At 39.0% G+C, this 11,901-nt stretch overlaps 1 long non-coding RNA gene across 2 annotated transcripts in view; it reads left to right on the plus strand.

The window, feature by feature from the left end:
- The window catches only part of LOC135580241 (uncharacterized), a 100,051-nt gene extending 96,087 nt beyond the window's left edge, over positions 1-3,964 (plus strand). For both annotated transcript variants that reach the window (XR_010474660.1, XR_010474659.1), the window contains one exon: positions 3,169-3,964. This is a non-coding gene — a long non-coding RNA (uncharacterized LOC135580241). The remainder of the gene's footprint in view (positions 1-3,168) is intronic.
- Positions 3,965-11,901: the final 7,937 nt, after the last annotated feature.

Here is an 11,901-nt window from a genome sequence, read left to right on the forward strand (position 1 = left end):
CTTCCCTTGTAATCCCTCACATGCACATACGGAATAAGGCTCTGAAGCTTAATCTTTCCAATGCTGAAAATGAGACTTCTATGCAAACTGATAAAAGTTCTTTGTTTGATTTATCTGTAAACCAAAATAGTCTGGTAGTTTGCCTTGAAGTTAAAAGAAAAAAAACATAGTCTGTCAAATCCTGTGTATTCCTTTTTTATGTCTTTTGTCATTTCCCCTCTATTAACTCTGTCCTAAGGTTGAAAAGAAGAGTGCACTCTAGCTTCCATTTACATACTGTACTTTAGCTTTGACTTTTTTGGTTGCAGCCTGTTAAATTTATTGACTATAAGCCCCTTGAGCTATCGAAGAGTATGCAGCTTACATTGTATATCTTTTGAAAGACACTACTGGTAGCCTGGTTTCATGTGTTTACTCTCTCCAGATACAACTTGTCTTACATATTCATTGGTTTTTAGTGCCAGAACCAGTTTCTTCATTGTAGCTATTGTTTGGAAGTCTTGCACAGTTATTAAGGCTTCATAATTTTTCAGTGCTGCTCAAGGGATCTGAGTGTCAAATGAAATAATGAGTGGGAATTTGGGCACTGAAAGCCCCTAAGCAGCTGACTTTTGAGATCTCAATAAAAAAAATAAAGGAAAGTAATTTGAGATGGCATCAAAGACACTTTGAGAAGTCTAGGAGATTTTATATATAACAAATGGAGCTGCCCCAAAAGTAGTGCTTTCCTTTCATTGACAATTACATTTCATTTTAATTTCTAGATTTCAGACAGCCTGAAAGTCAGAGAAAATTTCATTTGCAAAACACTAGCACGTGGAACTGGGAAAATGAAATATGTTCCCCTGCATACTGCAGCTGCCTTTTCTAGTGATGGAGCTGACTGGAATACCGATTTCGTTAGGCAAGGGCTTGAGATGGAAAGGATCTCTTTTCAGATTAGTCAGGGCTTTCGGGTGCTCAGTCTCACAGCAAAAAGTTCCAAAGCCTTGGGAGCGGTGGGTGCTTATGTTTGCAGGCTGTGGGGTCTCAAGGTCTTTGGTTCCCAGACCTCAGCCATCAGACTGGTCCGGAGTGGGAGAACGTGGCATTGCGTATCCCATGGTGCTGTCTCTCCCTAGCAGGAATCCCATCCTTCCCCACGCCCTGATGTACAGGTACACTTCAGAACTACTTCTGTTCCGCAGCACAGATGGTGGCATGTTGGCTACAGACGCAGATGGATTCTGGCTGATTTGAAGCTAAGCAGGTAGGATACATACAGCAGCACAGATTTAAAAGTACAGAAAGCTGTGGGAATCTCACCCAGGTACTGTCGGATTTATGCTGTTACAAGTATCCTTCTAGTTAGCTTAAAACTTAGCTGCAGTATATGTGTATCAATAGCCAACAAGCTAAACTCTGTTATGCATCTGTGAGAGAACTTTGGCGTCTGTCCAGATCATCTGCATCCTGCTCCAGATGCAATCACTTGATGCTTGATCCTGAGAAAGAAATCTGCAGCGGTGTATTTTCATCTCTAGAAAATCCATACCAAAAGTCAAACTCCTGTCTCTCTGGGAACACCATGAGAGCAGCCCTGAAACTCCAGGAACTGAACTCTGTCCCTAGCAAGTGACAGGTGAGATCTCCGGGGGCTGCAGTCTGCGCTCTGTGCCATTGCCAGCTCAGTGCCAGGCCTCCAGTTACTCCACCCAGATGCTTGTACCTCCAGAATCTATTTTTGCTTGGAACAGCTGCAGCCCCAACAAGTATAGAAGAAGAAAGATTATTTGGTCAATGTTTCACGTAGCAAACATTACTAACTGTAGATTGACTTTCAGTGAAAAAAAAGATGGGGAGATCATGGTGTCCCTAGCCCCACTTGCTGGCTTAGACCCTCTGTGACCCCAGCATCAATATAGGGGTGATCTCTCCTTACAGGAATGTTTCCATGTCATTGCTTCATAGCACCTTAAAGCTTTCACAGGCAGAGAAGCTGCAACTGTTAATGAAATGTGTTTTAAGTTACATTTACTCTATGTATGTGCTGTGGAAGAGGGCTGTATTTTTGACTTACAGTGTACGTGTCAAACAAATACAATTATCTATTTCTAAATCTTTACAGCCCCCATCATCATAATTAGCTTCAGTGAAGCTGTATTTAGCTTGCATATAGCTTCAATTTGCTGCAAAGTAAATCACCAAATAAATCAATATCATTTACAACCTAGCAAAAGTGCAGACTTTTCCAAAAGCTAAAATCAAACAACCCATTGTACCTGGGCATTTCTGAATGCAGCACAGCTCCTTGCCTGCCTTCTCCGAGCTAGGTGTGACAGTTTCCAACACCAAACATTTTCATTCAAGTAAGCAGGAAACATGTAAAACCAAACAAATAATGACACGAAACAGAGCTTTGATTAGGAGTCTGTGAATAACGACCCTTTTCACATCTTCAGTGTCTAGGATGTTTAGTATGTTTTGAATTTAGAATGTATCAAGCAAGTTCTGCCGATTACATTTTGGTACTGAGAGAAACACACGTTATTAGAGAAGAGCTTGTCAGGGCTTGGTGCCAATCGGCTGCAAGTAGTTACGTTGCAAACACATTCAACACCCTCATTCAGAGAAGTGCAAGAGGGAACATGTTTCGCATTTTCCTCTTTCCTGCTCTGTTCTCCTATGAATTCATAAGAGACAAGTGCTGGCTTTCCCTCAGTTCCTAAGATTAAAAAAAAAAAAAAGCCAAAAACCTTTTCCATGGCATGAGTAAATCACAGGTTTATATTGTTGAAAATTACTATTAGGTTTAGCTGATTTTGTATGAATTATTACTATGAAGACAAATGGCTGCATGTCTCAAGTGGTGGTAGGTGCTATTCAGTGAACTCAAAAGGTGGAAAAAAGTAATTTTTGTATATGTTAAATTAGTTTGTGCTTTTTATTGCCGGAATGTAACAGGGACAAAAAGCATAGCAAAAGTCTAAAACTTGAGGATATTTTGAACAAAGAGAACAATCCACAGGTGAACTATTGAGAATGAGTTTGGGGGCTAGGGGCTCTTAATACCAATTTCAGAAAGGAATAAAACTCCCTTTTATTTCACAGCATGAGACAAATGTTTTCCTGATGAATATTGGAAAGGCATTTTAACTATCATAATTTAATTCCGCATTTTTTGCACAGATTTTACATCTGCCTCTGGAACATCTGATTCTGGTTTGCGTGGAGATGGATTATTGGATGAGACGAACCACTACCCCGGTATGTCCCTTCCTTTTTAGTAGCTTCTGCACATTGCTGGTTGGTATCGTTTGTGTAACTCAAAAGTATTTGCTGCAAACAGCTACTTGGTTTATACATGTCTGGAGCGCTATTACATTTATCCTGAAGTCACCTGTGGTATTACAGTAATTACTGTCCCTTTGGCATATAATTATTTTACAGTGTATCAATGTAAAAGTATATGAATGTGTATATATTGATATGAATGTGTATATGACTGTGAAACAGTACCCTTTAGAATACGACACGTGCTTTAATTAATTATGTTGTGCACTAAATGTTAACACACAGAAAAGTGGTAATTGCATGCAATCTCCCAAAGTCTGAAGTAGGAATATGACTATAGATCAGAAGCTGAAAATTCTACTCTAACATTAAAATTGCACTGTATTTCTATAGTTAGATATGTTTGTATTTCATTAAATAAAAAGGCTTTCTTGTTTCTCAGACTTCAGAAAAGAAATGATTGTTGTGTTTGGTTTGGAATGAATGAATATAATCTCAAATCTTTTGTTTGCATCTCTGTGCAATGTGCCATTTTCTCAAATGAAAGCTCAGTGTATTTGCAGAGTAGACGGCAGAAGTATGTATGATTGCCTCACCATTTCTTTGTACCAAGCCTAGATGGAGGTGAATTAGAACTCATCAGCAGGAGGAGGTTTTGTTTTCTTCCCAAACAAACCGTCAAAGAATCCCAGAGCATGGTTTAAACTATTCAGACTGAAAATGGACTGAATTTTGTCTGCCTGATTCCAGTAAATACCTGTGTATTACTTATAGTGAGATTCTGTCAGGGGAGATGCTGGGAACTCTAAACACCCGTGTAGATGATCAGGTTCAGTAACCAATCTCAGGGCTTTCATACAGTAGAAAGCTTTACAGAGTAGGACTGTGAGAAAGTTGCTGCGTTGATGAAAGCCTGGGTATAAATATAGTTATACAGGTAAAAGAATCTATTTGCCAAGACATTTTCCTTCTGTTTAGAGCTCTATAATAAGAGGTATTTGCCAGTATAGCTGCTTTCCATGCCACATTACCAATGTGTGCCAGTGCAGCTCTACCTGCAGACAAAATATTTTCAATATGAACAAGGTGTGTGATGGCTAATTAATTAGACTGCATGTTTTGGAACCTTAAAAGTTTGATGTTCCTTACCATTCCTCAGATGGAGATTACTGGTAGTGAAAGATTTAGTTCCTGCCATTTTAATTCATGTTATGTACGTTAACGGGGCCTGACTGGCATTGCCTGCATGGGAGCTGGGCAGGAGCCACAGCAGACAGTCGTTCCTGGTTTTCACTCATGGTTGTGGTTAGCTTGATACTTTCCAGCATTTTATGCCAAAAATCTGTTCCCTGGAAAAACGTTGGGCGCCTCTAATTAAAAAGTTCCAGCTCAACACTTCCCAAGACCCTGTTTTCAATTGCAAAGCTATTATTTTGCCTATGGCAAGATGCGCTACTGTCTGTCACAGTTCACTGAAACACTCATTTCCAGTGGAAACACATTGGTCCAGACAAAACTTTTGCCAGAAAGCATTTCTCTCCTTTGGCATGCAGTGTAAGGGGAGAGGGGGAGAGAGACAAGGGTGTGTAAGTAAGAAGTCAGTGGCTGGGGCTACTCTTCTAGAAATCAAAGCACTGGTTCTTGATTTTGGGGTGACTTGAACAGAGCAGGGATGTGTGTGAGCCTCCAGCTCCTGCCTTCTGGTCATTGTCCTCTCCACTGGACTCTTGGCTAATGAATGGGTAATAACTGAGTCTCCTTTTACTTTTATTTATTTATTTATTTTTAAATTTGTGAGAGTTATTGACGACTTCCTGATAGAGGACAGGAGTATTTTCTATCTTTAATAACTATTGCGTGCAGGAAATTCTGCTGTATTATTGTGGCAACCTCATTCATGTCCTCCATTAGAAATCTGCCTACTCTCTGTCAATTCTAAACTGTGATCGGTATTTTGATGTGACACATAACAAAATTTGTTGCTACTTTTTGCAGCTGTGTCAAGCTGGAAGCTCCTGTTTGACATACGTTTCTATGGAATTAGCTGAATCGTGCAGCAAACAAATTCTACATTTCTGCTCAGTGTAGCAGAGAAGGTAAAGGTTATCACCACCATAGGACGTGAGGAGGAGTGGTCACTCCTCTGAGATCCCTCTGTAGCTGTACGGATGATGTCTGGTGAGGCAAATCTGCTGCAAATTACAGCGTGTGGTTATAGATCAATTTATGCTCCTGCCTGCTGCCAACAACGTGCTGTGCACGAATGGAGCTAACTTGGTAAACATGCACTCTAGTAACAGAAAATAACCAAGTGTTGTTGAAGGAATAATTAATTGATGTTTGTAAAGCACTTAGAATCTGAAAAGCACCTTATTAGTGCTAAGTGTTCAGGGGCCTAGCTTTCTCATCAGAACTTAAAGTCATCTTCTTTGTTTGTCTTTAACTGAACAAAACATTAAGGGTATAAAGCCTTTGTATCCAATGTCCTCAGTCAGGTGGTTTTGTGCCTGGCAGTCATTAAGATGCAGTAAGTAAACAAGAAGAAACTGCAAATGGCATGAATCAGCTCATTTCCACTGATGCCAGCAGAGTCAAGTTGATTTACATTAGCTGGAGAACAACGGAGAATCCAAAGCACAGCTCCTCTTCTTGCCTATTGGTCTCAACCAGAGCCGGTGACTGATTTATTCACTGCAGCCCCCACCTTCTCCAGCCCAGCTGCCAGGAATGAATACAGAAATGCAGTAGGGCACAGGGCTCCCTGTGCAGTGAGGCGGACAGAGTGGATGGCTCAGATTTGCTATCTGGGGCAGCCAGCATGCTAAATGAACAGCCTCTTGGTGCTGGAGTACAGGGATCCTTTTTATTAGGTGTGCTACATGGGGCAGAATGGTGATGCCTATGTGTGACCCCCAGTTTGAGAGCTCAGAATGCAAAGAATTGTGGGCTGTGCCTTTACTTTCAAAGAGCCGTGGCTCCCCTCAAAAAAACCCCAAGCCTTCATGATGCAGGGGTCACCAGCTGCAGTGTGGATTTACTTGGGAGGCTAGAAGAGCTATGACCCACCCAGGAGAGACCTGGCCACAGGGACATGAGCAATCCTGTTGAGGAAGTACACAACCACAGAGCACAGGATCAAGCGTTGCACTGGACTGTCCATCAAAGCATGCACGTTTAAGATTATCACACACCTCTGGCAGACAAGTTACCTTTCTTCAGCCAGAAATTTTGTCAGGATAAATTTGATGATGTTGGGCATTTGTTCCATCTTTATGAATGTCTGGTACCTCAGTAGCTCATTCTGAGCTTCCAGATTAATGGAAATCGTGATGATGTGCCCACGTCAGCAATATGGTGCAGGAGAAGTATGGCCAAGCGTACATCACAGGCAGTCACTGGCAGTGGTGCTGGGAGAGCAAATCCAGTCTTTGATCCTTTAGGTGTTTTATTCACAGGAGATCAGTGGCTCTTTTTTGTCCTTTTTTTCCCCCCCTTTTTTTTCCTTTTTTTTTTTTTCTGGATTAATTGGCTGAGTAAGAAGGTTACTCACCAAGCAAATCCAATTATTCAGCCCTTGCTGGTCTTGAATAAAGCTCTGTGGTTGATAAAGGGTCACAGTTAGAATTAAAATAAGTCATCAGGACAACAGATACTCTGGGTTTTTTTAGTCTCTGCACCAGCCTAGGGCATAGTATGTTTGACCAGACAAATTTTTTGGAAGAGTTAAGAGTTACTAAGATCAGTTAGTAGTTAACTTTGTAATTAGCCATCTGTTATAGATCAATTTATTAAATTTGAAAGGGGCCAGAACTCTTGCATGTCCTCTGTGCTCCTAACTTGGGTTCACCATCAGGAGCTTTGTGCAAAATCTATAACCAAAAAAGTGATTCTTTGAAAGAACGGCTCTTAAAAAAAAAAAAAAAAAGTAGTAGCACCATAAACGGCAAAAGTAATAACGATTTGTCTTGCCTTGACTTTATCAAAAGCACAGACTTCCGGCACTTGAGAATCGTTTTGGAGGTTGGAGCAGGAAACTGAGAGGTCTCTCAGAGGTCCAGGTAAGAATCAGTGAAGCTGCTGACTTGAAACACAGAATGGATAGTACTTACGGATCCACTGAACTTGATGATCTGATATTGTCTGATATACATTGTAAAGGTCATCAAACCTCATACCAGAGGCTTTTCAAATCAATCAGAAGTAGACTGAACTTATGAGATAGGACAGTTAAACTGTGGTTCCTTTCTACTTCATAGTTATTTGAATGCACATCAGAAACTGCCAAAAGAAGTGGGAAGGCATTTAAACTGTGCATGATTCCTAAATGTTGGAATAATAGTGTCTCCTATTTGTAGGCAAAACCAAACATTTTCATGTTTGTGTGTAATCTCTTCTGAAATTCACACGTATTACAGGCAGTTATATATACACACAAACATATGCATACGCATTTTATCATATTATCTTTTCTGTCTTCTCTGTGATCTCATGAAAAATTATTATCTGATCTCCTGTCCTAGATGTCTATAGTGGTGGGAAGGAAAAGTTCACGTCAAATCCTTAGATACAGCATGTCTGTTGTCAGCCAAATCAAGCAAGCTAAGAAATTTAAGAGAGCCAGAGGCTTTGTTTCTACGGGTTTCTGAATCCAGAGGCCATGGCTGAAGTGATTTGGTTGAAATACTCAAAAGAATTCAGCACAGGTAAATGACCTAACAGAAAGTTCCACAGGTGTCAAGGCAGAAGGTGAATGTATGATAATGAATTTTTTCTCCAGGAATATATGCCACTAATTGACTTGGCAGCAGTATCATTACCATGATTCATGGGCTCATAGATTTTAGACCAGAAGCAACCATTATGATAATCTAGTCCTACTGTCTGCATAGCAAAGAGCACAGAACCTCACCCAGTGGTTGCTGCATTAGCCCTCTAATTTCTGCTTGAACTACAGTGTTTTTTTCAAAAAGCCATCCAATGCTTATTAAAAGACAATGTGATATTGATAGAAAATCTACCATGTACTTGGGTAAGTACTTCTAAAGGTAATTTTTTTCTTTGAGATTTGCAGCTTATTTTTGGTATCATATTTACATTGATATTTCCGTAGGATTTTTTTTATGGTCTAAATGTACCCTAGAAACATTAAGAGAACTCTCAGACAAAAGATTTTTTCCCCCACAGTCAGCATTAAAGGTAGCTGTAGAGTTTATGGTAATCTTCCTACTATTTTAGTAATATGTTTAGTGGTTCATTGCAGCTTTATCTCCTTTTTTCCTTCTTTCTATCTTCCCTCTCTACTTTTATCCCCTTGCATTGCCCTACCAACAAAAAAAACCCAACAAACAAAAAACCAGAACAAACAAACAACAACAACAACAACAGGAAAATAAAAAAGATGGAGAGGTGGCAGACAAAAATTCACAAACTGAAGAATTTAAAGTTATGCAGAACGTTCCTGAACACATCTAGTGGTAGGCAGATACCAACATTCCTGCAGTCCTGGATGAAAATATGTGGGGTTTTTTGTTTATGACCCCACCTGTTCTCTCCAACACACATCTCTCCTCCTCTTGTCCCTAATATTCCACCAAGTCCAATTTATCTGCTTTGTAGAACATGTGAGGATTGCTTAGGTATATCATATCAATGAAAACACAGTCACTCAAACACCTAGACAGGGTGTCACGCTGCTTTTTTGGAAAGGTAGAATGTGCCTTTTTTTACAGGCGATATTTCAACAAGTCAGCACTGCTGCAGGATTTGTCCCCCTCCCCACTCCATAGCCAACAGCAGATATTCTGAGACAACTGCTTACCATCCTTTGCTCCTCTGAGTATACTTTTATCCCTCAGAATAATTCTATTGATTTAAACAGGAACTAAAGTATCCAAAAATGAGCCAAAATCTGATACATCTCTTGGCATTGATCAAATCCTTCTCCTGTGAACGCTGTCTCAGAGCATCCACTGATTGTATCTGAATAAACATCTTGCTTAGTCAAGTGATACTGTCTGTGGAATTGCTATGTATTACTTCCGGTATATTTATAGTTTTTAACAGCAAAAGTTCATCAAAACATAAGACTTTTCAAATTAATCAGAGGTAGACTCAGTGCATTAAATGGAGTAGTTTAACTCTCAAGTATAGTTGATAGATACAGTTGTCCAGATGAGCCAGTAGTAATAAAGATGTTATTTCCTCATTATCTCATGATCATACCATGTATCTGTCTAACCTGTGAATAAAGTATTAACTGCCGTGCATTTTCAGAAACTGGGAGAAAACATGAGTTCCCAAAGGTGCAAGTGGACTTGTTTGTATTTACGAGTAAGTCACCACAGACTGGTGTGATTAAACAATTAAACAGTGGCTTGGCCCGTTCTTTTCTCCATCTGGTAGGTAGGCTGGCAAATTAAATTTATGCCATGTGTTTATTTTTCTTGTAAGCAAATGAGTTACGTTGATATTTCTAGCCACTATGAGGTGGTAAAAACCTTACAAAATACATTGATTCACATTTTAAAATGAGGAGTTAGCAGGAACAAAATGACATGCCATACAATGCATAACATTTTACTTAAAGGAAATGTCAGTACACCATGATTTTTATTAAAAAAGCTCAATTATAGACTTTAAAGAAAATTAAATTTATAGTTGATCCTCAGCGTTTTGAAGCTACCAGTTGTTTCCTGGAAGTGACTTTGAAATTAGTTTTGGGAAATCGTTTTAGTATTGACTTGGGCCATAATGGTTAGCTGTTTCTTTTTTGTATAAAATTGATTAAATTACTCTGAACAAGCTCCAGGTCCATGTCCTTCTCTGAGGCCAGTTGTGAATATGACCATAATACACTCTCTAAAAATTATTTCAGAAAGTAAATAATTTCTAAATCTGGAAGCCTATCATTGCAGTCTTAAAAGAATAAGCAAACAAATTTGGTTCCTTGTGTCAATATACATCACTTCCTTCTTTCATATCTGATTTCTAAAAGGCTGGGGTGGTTTGCTAGGTTTCTTTTATACACTACAGTAGAAGATAATTTTGACTATGTCTTAAAGAACTAGCTAAGAAAATAAATGTATTTGCAGTAATGAGAATTGGCAGTTGTACTACTGATTGCAGCCTTTATCTGCTTCTCTGAAATGTAGGCTCCCTTGAGTTATTTCTTTACACTTCAGTAAACTTAAGTGAAAGAATCATAGAATTATAAATAATAAATATAATACAATCATAAATCATAGTTTAGGAGCAAGAGGAAGAAAACAGTAGATGTTTTGGGAGGAATTTAGCATGAGCACCTGCGCAGAAATTGTCTTGAACAGTGATGTGCCCTCTGCAATCATGATACAGAGAAAAATTAACTTGGGTTACAACCTTCCAAAGGGCAGTGTGCTTCAGCCCCAAATCTCCTGAGTGCTCATCTGAGATGAAGTAAGTGACTTGGGAAGCAAAACTCCCCTGATAAAATCTGGTTCAGTAAGGGTTAAATTGCTGGGGATCATGACCCTGTGATACTGTTGGGAAGATTTTCTGTTTCCGTGCCATTATGTTCCATGAAAGGAGGTTCTGCACTAATTATTTGGGCTGTAGCATCTGGGCAAGAGTTAGTTGACAGACAGATGAGGTTGGCTTGTAAAGCTTATGCTTTTCTGTTCTTCTTTTTCTTAAGTGTCTTTAATTCCCTCTGACTAGAGTAATCCAGCTCCTCAGAGGTCCTGAGTAAATGGGAATCCTGCAGGGTACAGGTTAAACGAGCACTGCAAGAGTGGGTAGCTGCAATGTTCTGTAATTATTTCCATGAACTCTCTCTATCCAGTCCTTTGTTGTTCAAGGCAAAAATGTTTGAGTACAAACTCATGTAGAGAAGTGCAAAATGTCTCATATGTTCCCTATTCTACAGGTGGTCTTCTTTAGATCTTAAAGTTAAAAAGAAAACTATTTTCTCTTAAAGTTTATCACAGCACAGGGGACAATTTAGTTGAGTAAATGCGGAAGGAAGTGGCAGCCCGTGTCAGTTTTTTGTTGTTACTATGTATTTGTGTTGAGTTTCTCCCTTGAGTAGAGAGAAAAAACTTAAAATTTACTGCCTCAAATTTGACCTGTAATATAGTTTGGTTTTTTTTTAGGTCTTTTTTGGGTTGGCTGGTTTGGTTTTGGTTTGGGTTTGGTTAGGGTTTTCTTTCCCCTTGCTTTCTGGTTGCTTTGAGCTCCAGAAACGACAAGAAATTTTCTCCTAGCAAATGTGCTGGTTCATGTTGTATTAATTTGAATATCTTAATGATAAACTGAATTTACTGTTGTTCCACAAACAAGACAGATATGAATGATCCCGCTAACACTTGTTTTCTTGATGAAATTTTAAATGTAGTTTTCTATAAATGGAATCTCAGTTAAAGCAATAATTAGTATTTCAGTGTGTTTAAAATAACACTTTAATTATCTGTAGTTATTCTAAGAAATGAAGAATATCTCTTCAGGTATTACAGTGTTATTTTAGGTGTTCTGCTTGAATACTTAAATTCACATTATTAACTAATATTTCCTCCTCAGTGGGGTGGCATTAAATTTCTGGTTGGTGTTAACCACAAAATTTGAGAAGATACAAAATAAAGGAAAAAGAAGCTG

This window comes from Columba livia, chromosome 9 (genome assembly GCF_036013475.1).
Source record: "Columba livia isolate bColLiv1 breed racing homer chromosome 9, bColLiv1.pat.W.v2, whole genome shotgun sequence".
NCBI classification, from domain to species: domain Eukaryota; kingdom Metazoa; phylum Chordata; class Aves; order Columbiformes; family Columbidae; genus Columba; species Columba livia.